Genomic DNA, 14,672 nt, shown 5'->3' with positions numbered 1-14,672 from the left:
ACCCACTTACAGTGAACTTGAATATGGGGAAACACATGTGGTGTGAAGTGTAATGCCTCCCATTACAAAATCAGATTGCCGTCCTCTGCGCTTACCACAGCAGCATCTGAGAACCTCAGGTTTTCCCTGTACACAGGCTAGGAGATACTCCTGCAGACTGTGAGTAATGTTGATGTTTTAATGGCTTTTAATACAGTACAAAAAGACCCTACTTTCTTTCAATGCATTGCAAGATGCATGTTGCAAGTGATGCTTATAGTGAAGATGTCTCTGAAAAATGAGCTTTTTGAAAAATGGACTAATCTCATTCTGTGTACCAATGCCATACCCCATGGGGTACATTGAAGGTGTGAAGAAGGGAGGAAACCCCCACATCTGCTGCATTTTCCTATTGCAGCACCCATCAGAGAGCCATCAATTCTTTTCCCCCTCCTCTCACTCATCTATTCCCCAAGCTCCCCACCAAGCTGCATTGAAGGAACAGACCAGGAAGGAAAAAACTGAAACAAAGTGCTTGTAAAGGAACAGACATTTCTTTTGAAGAGCAGTGGAGCTAACTTTCCCTGGAACTCTTCCCAAAAGTTTCTCTGTGCTGGTAAATTAGCGTGGCCAAAATGGATAAGCCATTCTGAGCAGGTTCCTGTTGCATCACTAAGTGTTGATAAGAAGTACATTTCCTACCTGAGATGTAACCCTCTCAGTACTGGGATTTTCTCTGTGCAGTGCCCAGCACAATGGGATTCCAATCTTGCTGGGAGCCAATGGGTGCTAGCACAATACTAATACACCATGAGAGATGAGGCCTAACTGCACACCAGGAGGGTACGTGAGACATTTGAGGAACCTCAGCAACTCAGACAGAATATTAGTGTAACGAGGCTCAACATGAAAATCTCAAGGAATAAAAGGAAGAGAGCCTGAGCTACTCTGTCAGAAGACAATTGGTCCAGGTAACTTTAAAGAAAACAAAACAAAACAAAAGAAACCCCAAAACTGTGCTGAGGTGATAACCTACTGTAATATTCCACAAGGAGGACTGTGTGTCATATGTTTGGAGTGTTCCCACAGAAGGTTAAGTCTTAATTTTGTGCTTTTAGAAAACAAATTAGGAAGAGAAATGTACTGGAGACCTTGTGTCCAACCCAAGTAGCCCAGATTTGCAATATTATATGTTCTCAACATAATGCTCACGAACAGGTTACAGGCCAAGTATAACTTGCTGGACTCATCGTTCTGCCAGTAATTTAGAACACTCACAATCCTGTTTGTGAACACAAAGACTTGAAATTTGTTGGTCAAATTGATTGTTTACCCAAATCAGTCACTGGACGTATAGAATAATTCATGATAGACAATAAAGGGTTGGTCTATTATGACAATGTGATGAGTGTGTCAGCCCTTTCATGTGGTGGCAAGTGGGAGGACACATACTGTGGATGGAAGATTGGTGAATAACCTTGTTTTATATATCAGAGAAGAACAATATGAAGGTAAGAAACTTCCCAATAGCTTTGCTCTCTATCTTTTTGCTATACTTACAGTCAGTTCTGCTGAAGGTGTCTGTCCCTGCCAAAACCCTCCTGGTTCTAAGACATGACTGGATGGAGGTGCTTTAAGCAGAGCTCCTTAAATTCCCTCTCTGATGTTTATAGCCAGTGCTGCATCATGCCGCACACGCTGCCAGACTGCTCGGAGGTCATCAGATGTCTCTGTTTTCTATATTCTGGCAGCGAGGTGCTTACAAGCCGATCCCAGACGCTGAGGCTGGAATTTTCAGAAGGACTCTGTGGCCCTACTTGCTCTTTCAAAAGAATTCAGCACTCAGCAGCTTCCGAAATTGGGCTGCCTTTTAGGTGCCTAAAGGGCAGCTGAGTTCTTCTGAAAATCAGGCCCTAGTTGTAGGTGAAAATCTAAATCTGAGCATGTGATGTCTGCAATCCTCTCTCCCTCATGTCAACCATATGTATTAGAGCTTGAAGTTCCCTTTCAGGGTGGCTATCCCAAACGGCAGGGAACACATGACAACATCAGCTAGTGCACTAAGCCAAGCTAGAGGTTATTTTTTCATTATGAAGTGCAAGAATTAAGTGAAGACTAATATACAACATGAAAAGAATATGAGAGCATGGACTGATCTGCAGTTCTCATTGACATTCCAAGTACACTCCAGATTCACTTAGGAGTCTCACTTCTGCGATAGCAGAATATCCTTTCTGTTGGAGGGCAAGTCTCTTTGCTCTCTGACCCCTTTAAACCGCCCCGTGTTTCCAAGGCGGTATTGTAACTACATCTCTTAGCTGTAATGCAGAGCCTACTTCCCAAGGTGCTGCTGATGAAATCAGGGTGGCACATCTGGCTGGCAAGCCATCTTTGAGTTGTTTTCACTGTTTTGGAATATACCAAGTTATTTTATTCAGGAGTCTTTACACACATGCATTAAAGGCATCTCACCGTATGTGGTCCTTGATGGTTAATGTGTGTGTATGTATGTATAATATATATATAAGCATAAACTAGACCACTCCTGTAAAAACCCTTTGCTCATTAGCCACAGCAGCCAACAATGACCCACCATTTTTAAAATCTCCCACCAGAGCCTTCTCGTTCCCTCACAGCCAAAGAAAGCAAATGGGCCTTGTAGGGTACCCTGAAGGGAAATAAATTAAGGCCATTTTGGACTAAGGAGGGAGTGAGCTGAAGGCTGCTGGGATCTTGCAGAGCCAGCTGCCCTTGATCTTATAAAAGTGGGGCTCTAGTATACGCAGCTGTGGCAGTATGACACAGGGTGTGAGCTGGGCTTTTGGCTAATCACGTACAAGCCATTCGGTTGATTGTGTTAAATAAACACAGGCCTCCTCTTAGATCTGCCCCCTCTAGGCAGTGAGAAACAAGTGGTGTCAGGACCCCAGTATTGAGCTCAGGCCTGCTAAGTCGGCAGGTGCTGTACCATGGTGGTGCACTGAATTGCTGCCCTTAACCAACAGCCTTTGTGCTAAAGGCCTCTGGGCCCACAGGAGCCATATCCCAGGCCCCTGACTGGAGGGACGGTGCTCTCGCTGCATGCCTCGCTGATATAAAGACTGCAGCAGGAGGAGGAAGCTGTCTGAGCAACATACGAGTGCTTGCTGCGTCGACCGCCTGCTGCATCACCTGACCCTGTCTTGTCACCTTGCCTCCCCAACCCACTGAACCTGGCCCCTTGGAATAGATCTTCCAGCTACTGACCCCTGCATGAAATCCAACCATTGTCCTGGGCTGCCTTTGGTACGGGTTAACCGGCTGGCTACCTGACCACCTGCACACGGCTGACCGCTGCTCGGGGCTGCCCCCTAGCGTGCCTCAGCCCCTGGGCTCTGCAGAAGTACATGGTGTGGAACTGATCGGTGCTGTGTGACCAGGTATAAGGGTACTGTTTGAGTCCCAGTGTGTAAGGGGTTACCAGGAAAGTCCAGGTTCCCTCCTAGCACATGGCTGATCTGGGATGCAGCTACACAAACAAAGGAGAAGCTGCTGCAGTGGCGTCCACCTTAGCACTTGGGCTCATCACTCCCGCAGTTTGCTGAAAGCCGGAAGGGTCTCTGGCATAGGTGCTTACTCAGTGGGTGCTCCAGGGCTGGAACACCCATGGAAAAAATGGTGGGTGCTCAGCGCCCACTGGCGCCCCACAGTTCAGCACCTGCCTCTCCACCCTAGCACCTCCCACCCACTGGCGGGCCCTGCTGATAAGCTCCTCCCCCTCCCTCGCAGTGTCTCCCACCTGTCATCAGCTGTTCCACAGTGTGCAGGAGGTGTGGGAGGGAGGGGGTGAGAAGATACGGCCGAGTGTGGTCGGGGAGGGGGCAGAACAGAGCAGGAAGAAGAAGAGGCGGAGTGGGGTCTTGGACGAAGGGGTGGAGTGGGGGCGGGGCCTGGGGAGGAATGGGGTGGGAAGAGGCACAGTTGGGGGTTGGGGGAAGGAGGAGAGTGGAGGTGGGGGTGTGGCCTAGGGCAGAGTTGGGGTTGAGCATCCCCTGGGAACAGATGAAGTCAGTGCCTGTGGTCTTTAGTGTTGTCTTTTACCAAGTGCTCTGAGTTACTTTGTTCTTACACTGGATTCCCAGTGGGTTAAAGCCAGCGCTAAAGAAAGTGTCTCAAAGTGAACTGTAGCTTGGGGTAGAGCTGTCTTTAAAATGTGGATTTCTTATTCAGATAACCAATTGTTTTGGCCAAAATCCTAAATATTTTGATTCTGAAGTGCTGCTGCAGTGCGTCCTGGGAGTAGTACCTGGGATGTCTCCAGCTGTCATTCTCTACAGGCGATATCTCTGTTTAGACTCTCTCTCTTGTAGAGAGAGGGAGTGGCACAATGCAGGGAGGTATGGTCTAGCCAAGGTGCTCTCCTCTTGAAGAAAACAGAAGCATGAGGCACCACAGTGAAACTAGTTTGGGTTTTGCCCAAACTATTTTGTTTTGAGCATTTTCAGTTTTTTGTGTTTAAAAAAAATTCTGCAGAAAGTTCATTCCAGCAAAATCTCAGATCGATGCTTCTGTAAAAGGACATTTGATGGAAAACTCTCATCCAGCCCTACCTAAATATATTTTAACTTCTCTGACTGGAATATCATTCTTGTCCCTTACACTTAAGCACATCACATGTTGAATGTAATGTGAATTTTGTTCGTTGACGTTTAGTTTGGCTCGTTTGCTGTGAAGCCTACAAAAGAACTCCATGAGCATTACATTGCTGGTGTGCAGCGTCCACTGCCTACCATTCTCATTCCTTGTTTCCTTGTACTCCCCCATCTGTCTGTATCCATCTTTTGTCTCGTACTTAAATTGTAAGCTCTTTGGGATCTTTTTGTTGTTTGTTTGTGCAGTGCCTAGCACAATAGGATCCTGGTCCATGACTGGGCTCCTTCATACTATAATAACACAAATGATAATCTACCTTCACTTCATTGCGCTCTGGCACTGTAACTATTTGAAAAAAATCTAGACGGAATGACTTTCAAAAGTAACTGCTGTGTGTTTTAATCGGTTGTGGGGAAATATTTTTTTCATTTTAAAGTTGCAGTTTTCCCACATTCCAGCAGAGGTCACAGACGCCTTTCAGATGCAGTAGATACAGGTGTCTCAAAATTTTCTTAATCAAAAATGTTGTGTGCGATATGGGCAGCTACTAACTCCTGACTTAACATAAAATGGTTTTAGAGGCTACGAAAATTGTGTTTTGAGTGTTTTTCTGATAAGAGCCACATCAAATGTGTTTTGTTGTACTAACAGCGTTTGACTGGTGGGTTATCAATGTGGCACCTTGCGGAGTTCTACCCCGAAATCTAGCTGACATTAACAAGATACTTGCAATTTCCCACTTGATGCTTGGAAAATTCACTTGTGAATATTCAAGTGACAACTGAGCTTCAGAGAATTATAAACTATAATAATGTTGCCACTTAGTTTCTGGCATTTTACGACGTATGTATACATGTGGTCTTGTTAGCCATTGTAGGTACTCTTGTCAAAAGTGGAGTAGTTTTAATTTTGATTTTTTAAAAATCCAGTGTACATGATGTATTTCCTTACAACCTGACGTATAATTAATGAAAGATTTCTAGTTTCTGTGTTATTTTCTTGACCTTCATTTGGAGAAGTATAAGGCCAACCAAGGAGTAGCTTGATTCTGTCCATCAGATTCACGGTAGCTTTCTCTTCTTTCTTGCGAGTCATGAGGTTTGCTTGTAGGCCAAGACTGAGAACATTTGTTTCCATTTAGTTTATTTTAATATCATTATAAAGCATGTAGGATTTTCACTTAAAATAGAGGTCTGCTTGGCCTAATTATTAGATCTGACCCACCCAGATCCAAGCTTGAGAGGATCCAGTTGTTTTCCAACCTAACCCCAACCTGAGTCAGCACTGCCACCTCCTACCCATATGTCATAAACAGATAGCTAAGGGTTAATGTCTCTTTCACCTGGAAAGGGTTAACAAACAACACCTGACCAGAGGACCAATCAGGAAACAAGATACTTTCGAATCTCAAGGGAGGGAAGCCTTTGTTTGTGGTTTTTGGGTTTGGCTTTGTTCTCTCTGGGTCCTGGACAGGACTAGAGGTGCAGCAGCCAGGTGTTCTGCCAATCTCCCTGACTACAGTCTCCTTATCTATTCAAATAGTGAGTAAGTAAAAAGGTGGTTATAGGCTTTAAATTGTTTGTTTCTTTATTTGCAGATGTTGTATTTGCTTGGAAGTATCTTAAATTGTATTTCTGCTGGATGTCTATAAGCTAAAAAGACCCTGTAATATTTCATCTTGATTACAGAAACAATTTTATGTTTTTTTTTTTTTTTTGCTCGTTATTTGTGTTTTTTCCTTCTTTTATTAAGGTTTTCCTCTTTTTTTAGAATCTAATTGATCTTTTGGTTATCTTGGGTAAGACTCCAGGGAAGGGACTCTGCACTCACCAGGGAATTGGTGGGAGGAAGGAGACAGGGGGGAGGGAAAACCTGCTCTCTGCATTTATCTCTTTGTGTTAGATTCATGGAGCTTGAATCTGTCTATCTCTCCTAGTGTACCCAGGGCAGGGAGAATCTGGGAGGAAGAAAGGAGAGGGAAGGGAAATGGTTTATTCCTCTTTGTTGTGAGAGTCAAGGAATCTGAGTCTTGGGGTCCCCAGGGAAGGTTTTTGGGGGAGACCAGAGATTATCAGGCGCTCTACCCTAAGTCCTGATTGGTGGCAGCACTACAGAATCTAAGCCGGTAATAAAGCTTAGAGGATTCATGCTGGTACCCATATTTTGGACGCTAAGGTTCAGATTTGGGAATTATACCATGACACCATGTGGTTGGCATTGCAGTGGCTGCATACCCTGTTCCTGCTATCTGCCGCCCCCTGCTGTGCGGTGTGTGCTACAGAGTACAGGTGTTGCAACTCACCTCAGTGTGTGTGCATGCAGCACAGAGGTGGCAGCAGCTGGCAGGAGCAGGGCATGCAGTGTTAGTGCCAGCCCCAAGGACAGGAGGAGAGATGATCCAAACCTGAGTGGATCTGGTTGTTTTCCTATCCTACCATACCCCAGACCTGACACTTTTAATCTGGGCCCATCAGGGTTGGGTTGAAGTTCTCAATATATAGAAGGTTTTAAATATTTCTGCATAGTGTGCACAGATGTCATTAGGCTTGGAAAGATTAGATGATCAGTAAATGTTTGATTTCACTTTACACAAACAAATCAACATAAATATTTCCACTGATAATCAGAATTTACTAGTAGGCAAGGTAAGAAGAATGCTGTTTGAACGTATTGGAGTTTGATGTAAGGATATTTACTTTGTATATTTTGACATTTGATGCTGACAATTTGTGTTAATGTTATAAAGTTTTAACTTCTTGAATCTCAGCATCTACTGTCATTACAAGATTGTCTGCCTCCTATTGTCTAAGTGCCCCACTATGACTTTGGTCAACTGGGAAAATTTAAATTAATAAAAGTAGGAAAAAATGCTTAAAAATAAACTGATATCCATTGAAATTATATTTAAAAAAAATGAAATTCTGCCAAGCCTGGACATAATTAGCAATACATCAGGTGCATGTATAGTACATTTTAACTTTCAGTTAGAACCATAACTACTTAACAACACAACTGCAATGGTTACTATAGTTCTTTGGTATAGGAGTTTGCAGATGATACAGAAAAGGAACGCTCAACTTTCATAGCACCAATGTGAGACATTGCTGTAACTTGATCTGTAATAGCAGTGCTGCCAATTCCTCTGTAATCCTTGAATGCAAAAAATATATTTGTTGTTCAAAGGAGTTTGCTGAAAAGTTCCCAAACAGTCATTCTGGTTTTCCATTCAGGGAGATTGTATGAAATTGCCATTTGGTATTGTAGTTTGCTCAAAGCTACTGAGAAGTTGAAGTCCATACCACTCTTCACACCTCTGCAGACCTTGAAAGGAGGTGGTGTTTGTTTATCTGTATTAAAATGAAATATGCATGGCAACAAATCTGGCAAGATTCACATCAACATGCATTAGTGGATACCACAAATATTTGAAAGCAGTTTTAAAACTTGCTGGGTTTAATTTTCTCCTCAGAATCCATTTGCTGGAGCTGTTGTCCTTCTGTGGCTCCCTCTCTTGAGAGGAAGGATGGTTTTGCAGTTAAGATACTGAGCTTGCACTCAGGACATCTGGATACAATTCTTAGGCACGTAACTACTTCTCTCCTTGCCTCAGTTCCCCATCTGTAAAACAGAGGATGATAAATCCACCACCTCTTCTTCTACCTTTTGTCTTGTCTATTTAGATTGTAAGCTCTTTAGGGCAGGGACTTTCTCGACAGTTATGAGGAAATACACCCCTGTGTTCACATGCTGCAGGCTATTGTAATGATCTTTGAACAATGTACACCTTGAGACTACAGGTAGGCAGGGCCGGTGCTTCCATTAGGCGACCCTAGGCAGTCGCCTAGGGCATCAGGATTCGGGGGGCCGCATTTTGTGCGCTCCCCACGGGGTGCATGGGAGCTTCTGGTTCTGCTCCAGTCACGCCGCCGAAGAAGGACCTTCTGCCGACGTGCCACGGAAAACAGCGGCAGGCAATTGAGCAGCTCAATGACTGCCGCTGTCTCCTGCAGCATTTCGGTGGAGGGTCCTTCTTCACCGGCGCAATGGGAGTGGAAAAGGAAGCTCCTGCGTGTCCTGTGGGGAGCGCAAAAAATGCCGCCCTCCGAATTCTGCCTAGGGCGCCAGAAACCCTGGCACCGCTTCTGCAGGTAGGTGATAATCTTTTATTGATCAGAAGTTGGTCCAATATTTCCTCACTCACCTGGTCTCTCTAATATCCTGGGACTGATATGGCAACAACTACACTGCAGAAGATGCCTTGTATCATTTGAAAACTCCTTTGCTTTTTTCAGTATTGTCCTGGTAACGTGTGGCAACATTGTATGTGAAGTGATAAGATTTCCCTGTATGACACATGTTCCAAACCGCAGTGCCCTGCTCAGGCAGAAGTCAGGTGTGTCCTAAATGAAGGACGGAACGTGTGCTTGCCTTAATTTGCATTTAAGCAATAAACAAAGTCATCAAGCAGGGAGGAAAACAAAGGAAGCTCAAACTGGTGAGGAGGAAGAAAACCCAGCAGGGAATATCCTTCTACAGAGACTGTCTCCTGAGTCTCAGACGGAAATGTTTTTCAAGAAAGGGACAAACCAAGGGGCCCCCCTCCTCCTCTCCCTGCCTACCTCATTCTCCACACCTGAGAAGACTAAAGGAACCAGCCCTTGGATTCTGGGGGAGGGGTCCTGACCTGAAAGTTTGGTCAGTAATCTGCTAGAGCATGTGGTGAGTTCGTTTTGCAGCTAAGAGAGTTCCTTAAGTAAATACTAATAAACATTTATCTTTATTTTCTTATAACTATTTGTGACTCTTAAGCCTCATTGGATGTGATCACTTAAAATCTATCTTCGTAGTTAATAAACTTGTTTTATTGTTTTATCTAATCCAGCGTGTTTCAGTTGAAGTGTCTGGGTAACTCTGTTTAAGATAATAAACTGGCATATTATTCCCTTAAAGGAGAGGGGCTGCAGTTACACACAGACACACATCAGTGTGGCTTGCTTGCTATAAGGCTGTTTGAGAGCGGCCCAGGTGGGAGCTACTCCAGCAAGGCATTATGATTGTCACAACAGTACCTAGCACAATGGAGCCCTGATCTTGGTTTAGGACCCCCAGCGTTGCCAGGATATAAATAATTAGTAGTAATGACTATATTTCTATGTATTGAATAAGTCTGATATAGCTCTGAAAAGTTTATCTATGTATTTTTATTGTCAAACGTTATCCCCCCCGTATCTCAAAATCCTTTGTCGAACCGGGCAAGAAGTAACAAACACACACTGCAACATTTCAGTGAGTCTACTTCTGTGAGCCTTTCAAATCCGAGTAAGTGAAGGGAGGCTCTATTGCAAGTGCCACATATTGTACTCATGATGCCTTTGTTTGTTTGAGTAGCAACCTTGGTCATTTAAAATAATACTGAAGGCTGTGCTGAGTTCATAAATATTTTCATTACATAATTACATCAACAAAAGAGCTGGAAGGCTGAGTCATGACGAATCCATTTGGTTTTCTGTGGAAGCAGAAACATTTTAATTGGCCTTACCTCTAGTGCTCATTAACCTGTATGCAGTCAATGCTTGCATGTTGAGTTCAAGAAGAAACCAAATCCTGAAAAATATTGAGAAAAAGAGCTTGCAGAAATGCCTACTTCTTGTGACAGATTTTTCTCAAGACAGCCTATTTTGGCTTCTTACTGAAAGAGAGCTTTCCGCTTCTTGATGCATTAACTTGGCTCAGCCAGCATCCTTATAAGAATTGGGTCTTAACATGCAAACTGACATAGGGTGCTGAGCTGAGACTCCATTTTGTTTGAAGGATTAGTTAACTGCAAAAAAAAAAAAAAAAAAGCTTATTGTATTACCTTCTGTATGCTCTGCTGACTGAGTGCACGCTCACTCTCTCATTGACTTCATTAGTACAGGATCAAACCCAATGTGTAGTTATCATAGCTTTCCTACTCAGATCTGAACCTTAGAGTTCAGAAAATAAGATGCTAGTATGAAACCTCCAAGCTTAATTACCAGCTTAGATCTGATATCGCTGCCACCAGACAGGAATTGCAGTGGCTTTCACTCTGGTCTCCCAAAACCTTCCCTGGGAACCCCAAGACTCAGATGCCCTTGAGTCTTACAACAAAGGGAAATAACCCCCTCCCTTGTCTCCTCGTATTTCTCCCTGGCTTCCCCTCACTGGCTGGCCCTGGAGTACCGTTTTCAAGTCTTGAAATGCAAACACAGAGGATCAAGTGTCTCTCCCCTCACCAGAGGCTATGCAGATTTCACACCTAGTCAAATCTAACACAAGAGATTTCCCCCTCCCTTCGTTCTTTAGCCTTACCAGAGAAAACTCAAACAGGTTTTAAAAAAGAAAGCTTTATATGAAAAAGAAAAGAAAAAAAGACATTAAAATGTTCTCTGTATCAAGGTTGACAATATTACAGGTCAATTGCCTTAAAAGAAAATGATAAACAGCTTATTCAAAAAGATATACAATTTAAAAACATTCCGCAACTACACAATGTAAATACAAAAAACATTATAAAAATATTGTCTCTCTACCTTTTGTATTACAACTTGGAAACAGAAGATTAGAAAAGCCTGAAGAGAGAAAGTTCACTCTCAGAGCCGAGAGCAACAGAACAGAGAGAGACAAAAGACACACACCCCAAAATTCCCTCCCTGAGCTTTGAAAAATTCGGTTTCCTGATTGGTCCTCTGGTCAGGTATGTGGTTCCCTTTGTTAACCCTTTACAGATAAAAGAAACATTAACCCTTAGCTATCTGTTCATGACAGTAGTAACCTGAAGCTCCAACTCAGACAGCAAAGCTGTATGTCCACATACCAGCATCCTATAGACAGGCTGAGTGCATGCTTCTCCCTGTGCTGATGTGCCAAAGAGGAGGGGCAGTAGCAGGAAACTTCATCCCCATATTCACGCCGTATGGGAGGATCTTGCTGCAAGTCAAGAAACTGCCTAGAGATTGGTTAATGTCCTTTTGCACAGCATATCCCCAAGATGGGACAGCCTGTGGATTGGATGACAAGTCTGTCCCCTCACCCAGCATGTATGCTGTGCTCTGTAGCTAGCACTGAGTGGTGATGGGCTTAGCTGCTGTTCAGAGGAGCAGCAAAGTGGTCTCTACAGCTTGGTCCTCATATGGAAATCGGTCCAGACCAGCAGGTGTCCTGCTGCCAGTGTTTCTGGCCCCCATTCCTGCACTGGCCACAGCAGAGTGTAACTCATATTACCACCCCATTTAACTGGCTTATGACTCCTTTATCTCTGTTCTAGTCACAGGATTTGTTTCACCAAAAACAGCCCAAGGACTAGGTATCACTTCAGGTCTATTTCACCCTTCCGGTAACGTTATTAAAAAACACCTACTTCCCATGATTAAAAGTGATGTGGCAGGTAGGCGCCTAACTCCCATTGACTTTCATGAGCTCCTATGCCCTTTGGTCACTTTTGAAAATAAGGCTTTAGTTCCTAGGTCACTTAGGCTCTTTGGAAAATTCTAGTTGTAATGTTAATTTTATAACTGTTTGACCCCTGAAATAGAGTGAGTGAGGTGGTTAAGGATGAGGCTGCAGGGTGTTCCCCATTACTGGGAGGGTCAGGTTTTTGGAGAAGATCCTGCTTTGTTCTGTGTTTATAATACCAAGTGAAGAAATGATGATAAAATACGGTAACAGAAACTGCTGGAGATGCCTAAATATTAAGCCTAAGGTGAGTGAGGCAGACTTAAAAAAAATCCACTGATCAAAGAACTCGGGCCAGGCTGAAGGCACCATTTTGTTCCTTCTATGGCCACAGCGTGCCCCATCCCTAACACTAGACCTAGCTGATTATTAGAGAAATGGTTGAAATCCCTCCCCGATAAAATAAGTTGTCTGCAATTTAATTGTTCAAGCTCTGAGCTAAGGTTTGCAGTGTTGCCATGGAGAGCTAACATAGTGACATGTCAAGAAGATGCCCTGAGCAACGTGTGATGCGGCTGGTGAAACAAGTTAGAATGTACAGGTTACAGCATAACGGGGAGTGTGGAAGAGTAGTTAGCGGTAAAAGGTATTCCAGTCTTAAAAGGAAGGTTGAAATGTTTGAAAGTCTCTGAGGGACTGCGCTAGATGACCTGTCGAGGCCCCTTCCAATCCTACATTTCTATGATTTTGTGCTGTTGGAATATGAGATTTCTGGATGAATCTCGCTAGATAAAGAGGACTCTGCCATTCTATTCATGGAAGAAATAGTAGTGCAAGTGTTAGAATTACCTCTTCTTTTGGATGGATTTAGTGAGCCTTTCTGTCAGAAGTGAAGATTCCTGACCTATGACTGACAGAAAATGTATCCAAAAGAGAATTCTAGAGGGGAACCTTGAATACAAGAGTTTTAAAGCTATTTTCCTTTTTGAGCTTTGAGACTCATAACTGAAAATGAAAGAACAGAATCTTATTTTTTAAAGTCTTTGCTGAACTTGCTGAAGCATCACTACGCCAGTCCAAACTCGAATTGGTTACAACAACTGAACTTTGCCCTTTCAGGATAACAGCTGTCCAAAGAAAATCAAAACAGGAACTGGAAGAAGTGAGTCCAAGAATTCCGAAAGGCTAACTGACTAAAGAATTACAGAGGCTGTTATATTGCCTGTGGGTGGAATCTGAATTCTTCATTTAACAGGCTTTTATGTGAACTGGTATTTTGTGCTCCAGTTTTCCCCATCCTGTGCAGTGTTAATTTGTAAACTTGCTGTGCAATATTAAATAGCCGGAAGCTCTTATACAGGTGTTGAAAATGTTACTCACTGAACATCCTTTTTGTTTCCATTTTATGTTTAAGTAGAAAAACTTCTGCATCTAATTTTATAGTATCGTGCTTATTGCTAATTGGTCAGTTCTTACCATATGTCTCGTAATTGCTGGTATATTCGTCCCTTATCGCCCAAGACTTGCTGGATGTCGTAATGAAGACATAATGTGACGCTTGGTTTTTATGTTCAGTACTTTTGTTCATAAAGGGTGAATTTCACCCTTTATGTGCAGAAGGCAGAAAAGGCCTTTGCACCCCTGTTTAGCCAGATTCATTTAAGTCACTAGGGCTTAAGTGGTATGTAGGCCTTCTTTTAGTTCTCTGCATCTCAGTGAATTTGACCTACTATTTGGAATGCAGCTATTAATGCTAGAGATGGCTGAAAACAAACTCTAGAATCACACTCCCCTGAACTGGGAAGTGGATGACCTTTGGAATCTGGAACTGTATCAGAATTTCACTACCAGCTGCTAGTTATATAATGGAGTGGGAGGGTGGTGGTGGGAGGGAATCTACTACAGGAGACAAAATATGGATCCAGTTTTTTTTTTCACTTGGGCCCATCTCTTGTGAGCACATCTAGGACTGCTGCTTGATAACTGTGACAAGGAAGGACTCACCACTGCAGCACCTCCTGCTGGCTGTCCTGGGGATTAGCGCTGCTAGCCAGTGCGCCCTCTTCTGGTGGTATCTCAGTGCTGTCACTTTTGCATCCCAGGACCATGGCATCATCTTCAGGACACAGCCCTCCGTTTGTGGCATGTTCAGTTCTCCCTGCATTTTGGGGGACCCATAGTCCGCTGTCCAATCACTTCCGTTCTCCCTGCATTTTGGGGGATCTGCAGTCCGCTGTCCAGTTACTTTCCTCAGTGGCAACTGCAGCCCATTGTCTGGCCACTTCCTCAGTGGCAAGGGGTGGGGGGAACCTGGGCCCACCACCACTCCAAGTCTGAGCACAGGGACCCTGTAGATGGCTGCCATTTGCTGCGTCCCCTCTGACTCCTCAGTTCATTTCCCTGGGCCACTTCCCCATGGCCCTCAGCACCTTCTTCATCTTTACCTCAGGGCTTCAGCCTGCCAGTTTTAGCAGCTAGCCAGGAGCTCTCTCTGCTGGGAGCAATGCTCTGTCCAGGGTGCTTGCACTCATTCCTACTGCTAGGAGCCTAGGCTTTCCTCCTCCAGCTCCAGGCAGCTACTCAAGCTGCTTTGCCCTGCAGCTCTTCTTATGTGGGCCTGCTGGGCCTTGACTGGCTGCTCCTCT

The 14,672-nt window shown here is 44.0% G+C and overlaps 1 protein-coding gene across 2 annotated transcripts in view; it reads left to right on the top strand.

Annotated features, from left to right (window-relative positions):
* The window catches only part of SYNPR (synaptoporin), a 182,530-nt gene that overhangs the window by 67,154 nt on the left and 100,704 nt on the right, over nucleotides 1–14,672 (top strand). The gene's annotated exons all lie outside the window — the stretch shown is intronic.

The sequence above is a fragment of the Chelonoidis abingdonii genome, chromosome 17 (genome assembly GCF_003597395.2).
Source record: "Chelonoidis abingdonii isolate Lonesome George chromosome 17, CheloAbing_2.0, whole genome shotgun sequence".
Taxonomy (NCBI): domain Eukaryota; kingdom Metazoa; phylum Chordata; order Testudines; family Testudinidae; genus Chelonoidis; species Chelonoidis abingdonii.
This window is presented reverse-complemented; position numbering and strand designations above follow the sequence as displayed.